The 10,349-nt window shown below is 38.1% G+C and overlaps 1 protein-coding gene across 6 annotated transcripts in view; it reads left to right on the forward strand.

The window, feature by feature from the left end:
• Positions 1 to 10,349, forward strand: part of MDFIC (MyoD family inhibitor domain containing) — a 100,781-nt gene that overhangs the window by 47,896 nt on the left and 42,536 nt on the right. Inside the window, exon 6 of one of the 6 annotated variants that reach the window (XR_005223756.2) lies at positions 3,273 to 4,464. The exons of the other annotated variants lie outside the window; for them this stretch is intronic. The gene's annotated coding sequence lies outside the window, so the exon portion shown is untranslated. The remainder of the gene's footprint in view (positions 1 to 3,272; positions 4,465 to 10,349) is intronic. 6 annotated transcript variants of the gene reach the window in all.

A 10,349-nucleotide genomic window follows, 5' to 3' on the forward strand; every position in this document is an offset into this window, starting at 1 on the left:
GCTGTAAATTCCAATTCAAGATTTAACATCAATCGTGAGACTAAAAGCCACAGTCATATTGGCATGATAACCAGCACCCTTATTGACAACCTCAGCAAAGATTGAATGAGGTTAGATACTAAATTATTCTCTTATCCCTGGCAGTGGTAACCCTGAGTCAAGGTTGAGGCACATTCACAGTGCACTGTGAGGAAGTTTGCTCTGCTTCTGCCTGTGCTCTGTAATTCCATAATTACTTCTATTTGAAAGTCAACACATTGATACAAGTGAAGAATCTCACTCACCACTTATAAACATAGAGGATGTCAATTTTTTGTTGTTCAATTTGACATCTCTAGGTTGCTTTTCAGAGATGCTAAACATCTGAGACTCCACTGACCTAATTAAGATGGTGAATGCACTTATCGCCTCTGAAAACCAGGTTCAGCATGTCTCAAATTAGGCACTCAAGTTAGTGGATACTTATCATGCAAAAAATAAAAAGAACAATTGGATGCAAGTCAGTGTGCAGCAAGTCAGTGGCATAGTTAAGAACATAACCGGGAAATCCTTTCTCTCAATTCTGTCTTCAACAGCTAATTGTAAACCTTCAAAATAAAATTGGCAGAAGTATTACTTTTTTTTAAATTGAACACTAAACAACAGCAATTCAGGCCCTGCAATCTCTTATGAACCATTGTCTTGTAACAAGAGTCCAATATGCAGGCACAACTTCTCAGTAACTTAATTCTCTTTTCAAAATCAATTACAAAGCAAAATAATCCCTTTAGATATGTGTTTAAATTGAGTCCGATTTTCCCTCCACTCATTATGCTCCCATTTCTTGGCCCAAATGAAAAATCAGGAGGTTCCCTGTGGATTTGCTACTTTGTAGTTCAACATAGACTCTCCATACATTGTAAACACATGGAGCATGGAAAGTTTCAATAGTGACACATACTATGCTGTGTATGCTTAGAAATGACACTTTATAGTCAGGACTGGATTGTGCAGTTTGCACAAAGGCCTGTGTAGGGGTGGCACAGAGCAACACTGCCCCTGGGGCAGCACCAAGGACATCCTGCCTCAGCTATGCACAGTCTGTCCTGGGGAAATCAGGAGTAAAGTAAGCCCTATCTGCCTTTTTTCCCCCCTAAACGCCCCAAGTCCACTGAACAGATCAAATAGAAGGGTCCTCCTGCTTACCCCTTGCTTCCTCTATTGTTTACTCCCCAGGGGGAGCAAGGGGCAAGCAGGAGGACCCTTCTGTATGATCCGTTCATACAGTGGGTGTTCTTTAAATAAAATAAAAAAGCAGATAGGGCTTATTTTACTCCTCTTATTTGTAGGGATCTCCCGAGTTACTTCGGGCTTAAACAAATGATCTAAGCCCTACCTGACAGGGTTTAAAGTATAAAGTAATTGTTTATATGTGAAAACATGCATCTAAATGAGACCTAAAAATTACTACGGAACTGTTAGCAGGTACTTACTGTTTTCATTGTTTGAGTGATTCTGATTGATACAATTGTGGCTTCACTTTGTGTCACCATTTATAAATTGAGGTAATTTCTTACTTGTGTCCTGTAAATTAAAAATATAGTACACTCCCTGTACAGTCACAAATAGTACACTGTCACATATAATCTCTAGATACAGAATTATCCAACAGCTAAAATTAGACATGTTTAATTTGGTGCTTAATGCTATGGTTTTTGGAGGTGGGAAAATTTGTCTTGGCTCTGAATAGTATGATCTAAGACAGCTGCTGAAATTGTTGCTCAGGTTCAACTGTTTTCAGTTTGAGTGCAGCATAGCTTTATTGTGTCGTAATTAAACTGTATGGAGGTATCAGGTGATGAATACACATCTGTGGAAAATGTTATTTTTCTCTTCAATAACTTGGTTTATTTTGCATTGTCGTCCTATGGCAGGCACTTCTGCATCTGTGTCAAAAAATAGGATAAACCTGCTGGCAACTTTTTCAGCACTTGAGTAGTTTATTTTGCTGGAAGTGGAGGTGCAGTTGGGGAGACTGTTGGTGATGTTTGTATAAGTCCTTATCATGCAGGAAGTATTCGTCTTGCTCTCTCATCACTCATTTTGTTGATTAAACCCGCAAGTGGACACACTGGTACTAGTCATTTGACCTAAATGAAATAATGCACAGGGAATAAATCACCGCTTCAGAAAAGAACATTTATTTAGAACAGTGGTTCTCAACTTTCTTTGATCACGATCCCCTTCTTTGTGTGTGAAGGCAGAGCTGAGGGTGGCGGCTGCTGGCCAGACGCCCAGCTCTGGAAGCAGCACTGCCGCCAGCAGCAGTGGAGAAGCCCTTCTGCACTATGGCGGGCAGTGGCCTTGCCTTCAGAGCTGGGTGCCCAGCCAACAGCCGCTGCTTTCCAGTGGTCCAGCTCTGAAGGCAGTTAGGAGAATGTTACCCTTTTGTAACTTCTTATAGAAGGCTAATTTGCTTATTATTAATCAAATGCATATTCAATCTACTTTAACTATATTCAGAGTAACAAATATAGTTAGCTGTACAAATATATAGGTGCACACGCCTCAGTGCTGTAACTAACATTATACATTTATCCACCCAGCAATGATGTGCACAAATTTTGGGCATAGTTTCTAAAACCTTTTTCATATTGTGAACCTTATCTTCCCTAACAAAGAGATTGCCTTGTGGACACCCCCTCTCTTTTGTGATCAATTGACAATCACATCACAATGATAGCAGTTGTTTACACAGAAAAGTAATGTTATCAGATTGTGTTTCAAGAGCTCACATTATGAGCTTCCTTTTGTTGCGCAAGGTTATATGTCTGTTTATTTCAGGTAGCTTTTTAATTTTCCCGAAGAAGAGAAATTACTTTTGTCAGCTTTTAAAATGCTTAAACTATCCTGTGTCTTCTCGTGTTTCACATTTTTATATTTTTTCCCAAAATAGGGAGAACTGTACTGTTTATGTGGCCTGTTTGTGTATTTAAAATTTTAGTTCAGTATTTTGCTTAGGAATATTGAATATTTTCAAGGTGGTGTGCACAGCAGCTGGAGAGGGGGTTGATCACATAGATAACAGTTTTTAATCTGTTACCTCTTGTACACTGCTTTATAGATGTAAACCATATCTCTATTTAATTTAATTATTATCATCATCATTATTTTACTTTTGCTCAGCTGGCTTCTCTTCAGCTTGTCTCTTGTTTGTCTCAGACTGCTGTGCTGCTTTGGTTGTGGCCTGTCTCTTCTGACAGTGCTCAGTGTTCATCCTTGGCTTTCTCCAGGTCTGCTCCTCCGATCTGCATGAGACCTGTAACACCTGCTGAGACTTCTGTTCATCTCTCTGTATGGGCCTTGAGCAAACCCCTGCTGAGGACCTCAACTGCCACTTTGATTGCGGTTTTGCCCTTTTTGATTCTTGCTGTGAGACAGCAGAGTGCTTGGGAGATTTGTTTTGAGTTGTCTGAACTGTGTGAATATAGTTAGCTAAAAAGCTGACCAAGGTCAGCATTCTGTAAGTGAGCTTATTTACCATTACAGACATGAAAACCTTTTATCGTATATGACCTGCCTGCCTGGTATGAAAGCTTATTGAGTCAGTTTGTGGCAGGTTAGTGTCAAGTATTACAAAAGAAGCAAAGATCAGCCTGCATGTGTGTTTTTTCTATACGTGTTGCAATTTAACTTTGGCTGATCTTGTGCAGTTTAGATGGTCATGTAATGGATCTCTTAAAATCTATTTGTTAAACAGATCTACCCAGTTTAAATAAAAGAAGTGGGTGGAGATAGCAGAAGGGAAGCTAACCTGAAAAAATGCTTGTTTCAGTCTTGCATATTAAACTTGGATACTGAGGAATTGTTAATGTGTGTAAGGAAGAGGAAAAATGTTATGCTAATGCTACTAGTTATAATAATTATTGTGACCCTTAAAAACAAAGTGACATTAAAATATATAACTAAAGACGAGGAATGATTTGGCAAACTTTGGTTATGGAAAGTTAAGTTTAGGCAGCAAGGCTTTACCCTAACTTAGATCCTTGCTGTTTGTTGTAGTTAAAGTGGCTTTTTTTAAATTTTTTTTTGAGGAGTTATCATCCAGTTGCAGCAATGTGCTGCATGTGTGCAACCTCTAAGATACTGAACACGTTCTTAAAAGAAATATTGATAAAGAAAGGGACTGTTTGTTTTCAGAAAGTATATTTCAAACAGAGAAAGTTGTTTTTAAACTAAAGTTTGCTGTTAAATACAATTTTTGCAGGACCCTGGGAAAGTTTTGTTCATTTTTGGGTCTTTTGCTCCCTAAATTGTGAGCGGTGAACCTCTCATTTGGCAAAAATAAATAATAGTAAGACGTTAAGTCTGCTAGGTCCAAACCTAGGTTGGATCTTTGCCATTCAGCAATATACACTTTCAGTCAAGTTAAGAAGTGTTGATGAGCTTTGAAGAAAGTCTTCTACATCCTCATCTGGAAGAATGGTAAAAGTTTGTGAATAATTTCCCATGAATAATGTTTTCCACAAATTAGGAATTTCTTTTGATTACACAAGTTCCATAAGGAGATCATGATTTCCTCAAATGTATTAGTTTTTCAAAAATTTTTGGCAACATTTGGCAATTTTTTTAACACTATGGCTTGCTTTAGAACAGTTTGCTGTGAAAATTTTACTCTACAAAATTCAAGCTATTAGTTGTTTCTGTTTCCAGACTAAATGAGCATAAATACTATAAATACTATAATTGGGAGGGAGGAAGAAGCCATTTGGGCCTTAAATCTCTCAAGGAAACCGCCGTTAAACAGATTACAGAGCTTAAAACCTGTACGGTTTTGTCTGAGGTCTCATGCATAAGCAAATTAAGCTACTACAAAATATGTATTGCTTGGGTACAACATTTAACTGTTAATCTTCTCTTGCCAAATCTACCGAAAGTAACTTTGTGCATATGCACTGTTTGAGCTTCAGAACCTTGACTAGCTTGTGGTATTTATTGCCCATTTGTTCTGACACTGACAAGGAGTTTTTAGAACCCTGTCCAAGAAATCTTAAAATACAGAACTGAGAAAAAAAGTTAGTAGTGTGCTAATAGTTAACAGAAGCTCAGTGGAATGACAAGGGTAACTTCAGGTTGGTTAGCTTAATGTTGATCCCAGGCAAAATCATGGAAGCGTTGATTTGGGATGCAATTAGTAAAGAATTAAAGAATGGTATAATAATTAATGCCAATTGACATGGCTTTAGGGAAAATAGGTCTGGTTGACCTTGATATTGTGTTTTGATAAGATTACAAGTTTGGTTCATAAAAGGAACTATGTCATTCTTAGTCTTCTGTAAGACTTTGTACTACACAATTTTCTGATTACGAAAACAGCACTATTCAAAATCAATGTAGCACATACTAAATGGATTAACTAACTGATATGTCTCAAAAAGTAACTGAGCAATTGTTGTCTAATGGCAGTGTTTGTTGTGGCATCCCCCTGGATGGCCCAATGTTCTTCAATATTATTTTCAGCGATATGGAGGAAAACACAAAATCATAGCTAGTTTGCAGGAGACAGTAACATTGATGAAGTAGTAAATAATGGTAAGGACAGGTACGCTTCCATAGAGCAATCTGGATCACTTGGTGAGCTGGGCTGATTTGAGTAAATGTAAGTTTTAATACAGCCAGAAGCAAGTTCATACATCTAGGAACAATGAATGTAGGTCACACTTACAGGATAGGGGATGGTATCTTGGCAAATAGTGATTCTGGAAGGGCTGAAGGGTTGTACTGCATAAACAAGAGAACATGAGCCCCCAGTCCAGTGCAGAGGCAAAGAGAGTAAATGCAATCCTAGGATGTATGATCAGGTATTGAGTAAGAAGAAGGAGGTGGTGTTACTTCTATATATTGCATTAATGAGACCATTACTGAAATACTTTGTCCAGTTCTGGTGTCCACACTTTAAAAAGGATGTTGAGAAATTAGAAATTGTTTTAGATTTGTGGGGAGGAGAGTGAAAGAGAAAAGGTCTATGTAACAGGGCTCTCTCTCCGCCCCGTCTTCCTCTGTGCACCCAGACCACCCAGAGACTCTCTGCTAGTAAACAACATGTGATTTAATTGGTGCTACAGTGATCAGAGTGCTGCATAGTTGCTGTTGCCCAGCACTCTGACACAGTCTGTTATAAAGACCAAGTTCTACACCTGATCAAAAATAGAGGAAACCTGTTTACCAAAAGTGCTGCACCATTAACTTTAAGGCAAATATATCTTGGTTTATGGTGAAGGGGCACTGCTATGTGGGATGGCAAACTGGGAGACGAAGAACTAAAGAATGCTGTTGTGACAGTGTGGGCCCCAGTTTCTCCAGCCTACACTATGTTAGGAAACGTCCAGTTTTTAAAAATGGATGAATGTTTTTTCTGCACAAAGAGAGATTTTTTGAAGTTAGCATGTCACTGAGGTGAATAGTGGCTTTAGTTCAAACCTTCGGCTGTTGTGGTTTATCAGGAGACAGTTTTAGGCCCAGCAACCCTACTTTGTATTACAGTATAAAGAGGAAGACTGTATCTGCAACAGAAAAGAATAGGTGTTTAAAAAGTTGCAAAAAGATATACTCCACCCCCAGGTTGCTGGCTTTATTCTTTTTCCATGATTTTTGCTCATCTGTGGGAATGTAAAATGAAACTCATGTTCCAGATAGTTGGCTTAATGTGTTCCACTTCTGACTCATCTGTAGCACCTGCTGTGTTTTTTTTATGTAAGTGGAAATAAACTCCATTGGAAACAATCTTTCATACAAGCACTATCATCAAAAATATTTGTGCTTATCCAAGATGTTCTAGTTAAGTAATCTATAAGGACTTGGTTTTGGAGCCTGGGAAAAAGTGTTTCAGAATCTTATGAAAGGAGCAGAAACATAACTGTCTACAAAGGAGTATTGAAAAACCTGAAATTATCTTTTTGACTGAATCCTGTGTAATATACTAGTGGTGTGCGTCCTGTTGCCTTTAAGTGACTGACTTACAAAGAAGATAAGGGACCCTCTACCATCCACTAAGAGAGAGATCATCTAGGCCAAGTGACAGACACGCTTATAGTTTTGGAGATGGAAGAACTAGGATATGTCTGCCAGGACCACAGCCAGGCATGTGTGTGGTTTCTGCAGCACATTGATCTGTTGCACATGCTCATAAACCCAAGATTAAATCCCAAATATTACTTTGGATGTGAGACTTGTCTCTTCCTTCTGCCTCCCCTTATGTGTCTCTTTCTTCCCCTACTTTATTTCTTCTCTTTCCGATCCTTCTCTTTTTTCCAGCAATGACAGAAGCTGCACTTCAGTCTTTGCTGGGGGGTTTTCTCTCTCTCCTTTTGCAAGTGTTTGTCTTCTTTTGTCTTCTACAAAACGGATCAAACTTTAACAACAGCTTGCTACAAACTATCCCTACAAACTTCTCTTTTTCCCAAAAGGACAGTTATCTTTAATGCAATCTAAGAGTCTATCAAAGAAGAGGATTTTCCCTTCTAAAAATGCTCCCCAGCTAAGGGGAAAGGGAGCAAAGGAAGGTGATAAAATGAAAACCGTATTCAATGCTTTACATTTCAAATGCTTTAACTGCTTTTCCTTCTTTTTTTTTTTAACTTTCATAAAAGGTTGAAAGGATTTCTAATAGTGTGCTTGCCATGGTACTAAGCAGGCTGAGGTCTCTGTATATACCAAATCCTGAACCTTGTTTAAAGTTAAGGAGTACTTGTGGCACCTTAGAGACTAACAAATTTATTTGAAAATAAAATAAATTTGTTAGTCTCTAAGGTGCCACAAGTACTCCTTTTCTTTTTTGCAGCTACAGACTAACACGGCTGCTACTCTGAAACTTGTTTAAAGTTGTTTAACATTGGACAGTGACTTGGTTATGTTAATACCTTTGGCTCATATATTCCATCTAAATTGATACAACTGGAACTCTGCTCTTACTAGTGTGTTCTATTCAACATAACCTCCGGGTCTATTGTACTTTTGGCTATGGTACCTCTGGTGCCAACCAAAGTATAGAGATTTTGGAGAAACTATTGAGAGTCACCAAAAACCTGAGGTTAGGTGGATGTGGTGATAACAACTTGCCCATCACAACATATTGTATAATCTTCTAGTCCAACACAGCTGTTCAGAGTCCAGATTTAAAATCAATAGCATGGGGGGGGAAAAGTTTCATTAATGTTTCAACTTTGCCCTTGAAACATGGCCCAAAATTCTTGTTCATCATACAGTTGAGTCACTGGTCACTGAAAGGATAAAGAAAGTAACACAGATGTTATGCCTTTTTTTTCTTTTCATTCTCTGAAGTCTGTGTAGGCTAGTAAACCTCATAGGAAACTAAGGTTTCAGAGTAACAGCCGTGTTAGTCTGTATTCGCAAAAAGAAAAGGAGTACTTATAGCACCTTAGAGACTAACCAATTTATTTGAGCATAAGCTTTCGTGAGCTACAGCTTCATGCATCCGATGAAGTGAGCTGTAGCTCACGAAAGCTTATGCTCAAATAAATTGGTTAGTCTCTAAAGTGCCACAAGTACTCCTTTTCTTTTTATAGGAAACTAAGTATCTTCTGAGTGGAGAATGTGTGAGTTTGCTATCAGGGCAGCTTAGATCAGAATAAACAGCATGTGCATAAATTTCTGCTTCACTCCTGTGAAGAAGAGATGAAAGAAAAAACATCCATAGTGACACCCATAATAGAACCATCAGCCAAAATTAACAGTGCATCATTTCTTTGTGTAATTGAGCATACATGGATAGCTTTGGCCTTTGATAATTAGCCAAGAGTGAAGTAGCTTTATGTAGATCAACACAATCGGTCTGCTTCAGTAAATATCTACATAATGGAAAGCTTTGCAGGTTCCACGGAATGTCTTTCACTACACTGAGAACTGAGAAGTAGACTCTGGTGAGTTTTGCTTCTTGCTTTAAAAGCCAGTATATCAATGTGTGCTATATCCTGAGTGTGTCTGTTTGCCTCTATCTCTGATTTACACATCGCTGGAAAAGGAGGCAGTGATGAAGTTTAGTGTATGTGTTTCTGTATTTTCGCCTTTATCTCTCTGTGTAACAGTTGTGAAATGTCCTGCAGTCTACTCAGAATCATTACCTGTTTTCTTTCATTATTAACCTCTGTCTATCTGCCTGTCTTGAGGGTAGAGAACAGTAAAAATAACAGTTCCTCAAATGTGGACATTCCATAGACTCATGTGACTGTTGTCTTCTACCTCTAGTTCCTTTACATCAAAAATCAGAGAGGAAATTGTACCTGAACAAATCTAACATCATCTCCATGACAGCAAGCTAATTAATCACAGTCCGTGTGGCTTTGGTCATCTTCACTTAGCTAATATTTCCCAACTTCATTTCACATATCTGCAGAGTTTTTGATGAAGGTCACTTATATAGGTATAGGATTTTTTTTCCATATAAAGAAGCCACTTTAACAGACATAAGCAAGGTGGTTGGTTTTTTTTTAAGAAAAACTGTTAAAGCTTATCAGCATTTGCCTGTCGCAGTTCTCCTTCCCACACAACGCTAAGGAATTTCTGAGAGAGTTGTTTTGTTTTTCTCGCTCGTTCTCTGGCTTTACTGCATCTTGAGGGTTTATTCTGGGCCACCTCTATTTATTATTTATATAAATTCATTTGTTGGCTTAAGTACTGCACCTAACCTAAGATATTTATGTATGCAGATGACCATGTTCTTACCTACTGCTCCTGATAATCCTCTTGTCAACACTTTCCTGTGTCAACTGGCTCAATGAAATCACCTCATTCATTTATTTTTTTTAAACACGAGAACTGCAACTTTGCTGTTTCCTACCAGAAATTCTAATTGGCCTTTAATGTCAAAAATACACATTTATAATTTTAATTTCTCAGCTATTAAATGTATGTAAAAACCCATAAGTCTTGCTTGATCACAATCACTCAGGGTATATCTATGCCGCAAATGAAGATGTGATTGGCAATATGGGCTTTGGCATGGGTTAGCTGCGCCAGTACAAGCCCGCCAGGAACTCTGCATATGTACTGAGGTTAGTGAGTTGTGATAAATTAAAGATAGCATGGATGTACTTACAGTCACCCCTTTATTTTCAGTGTAGACGTATCTTTAGTACGTACACTGACTTAAGTAAGATTTCTTCCAAATTTAGTACATCAGTTTGGACTCTGCCTACTATAAATAAGTTAGTAAGCTCATTTATTATACCGCATCTGGATTTCACAGATATAGTTTGGTCACATTTTTCCATAAAGCCTTTCAAAATGTGACATGGTCTACAAGTGAGCATCTAAAATTGTTACTGTATTCTTGAGCGCTATGTTATCATCAC

This window comes from Chelonia mydas, chromosome 1 (assembly GCF_015237465.2).
Source record: "Chelonia mydas isolate rCheMyd1 chromosome 1, rCheMyd1.pri.v2, whole genome shotgun sequence".
In the NCBI taxonomy this organism is placed as follows: Eukaryota; Metazoa; Chordata; order Testudines; family Cheloniidae; genus Chelonia; species Chelonia mydas.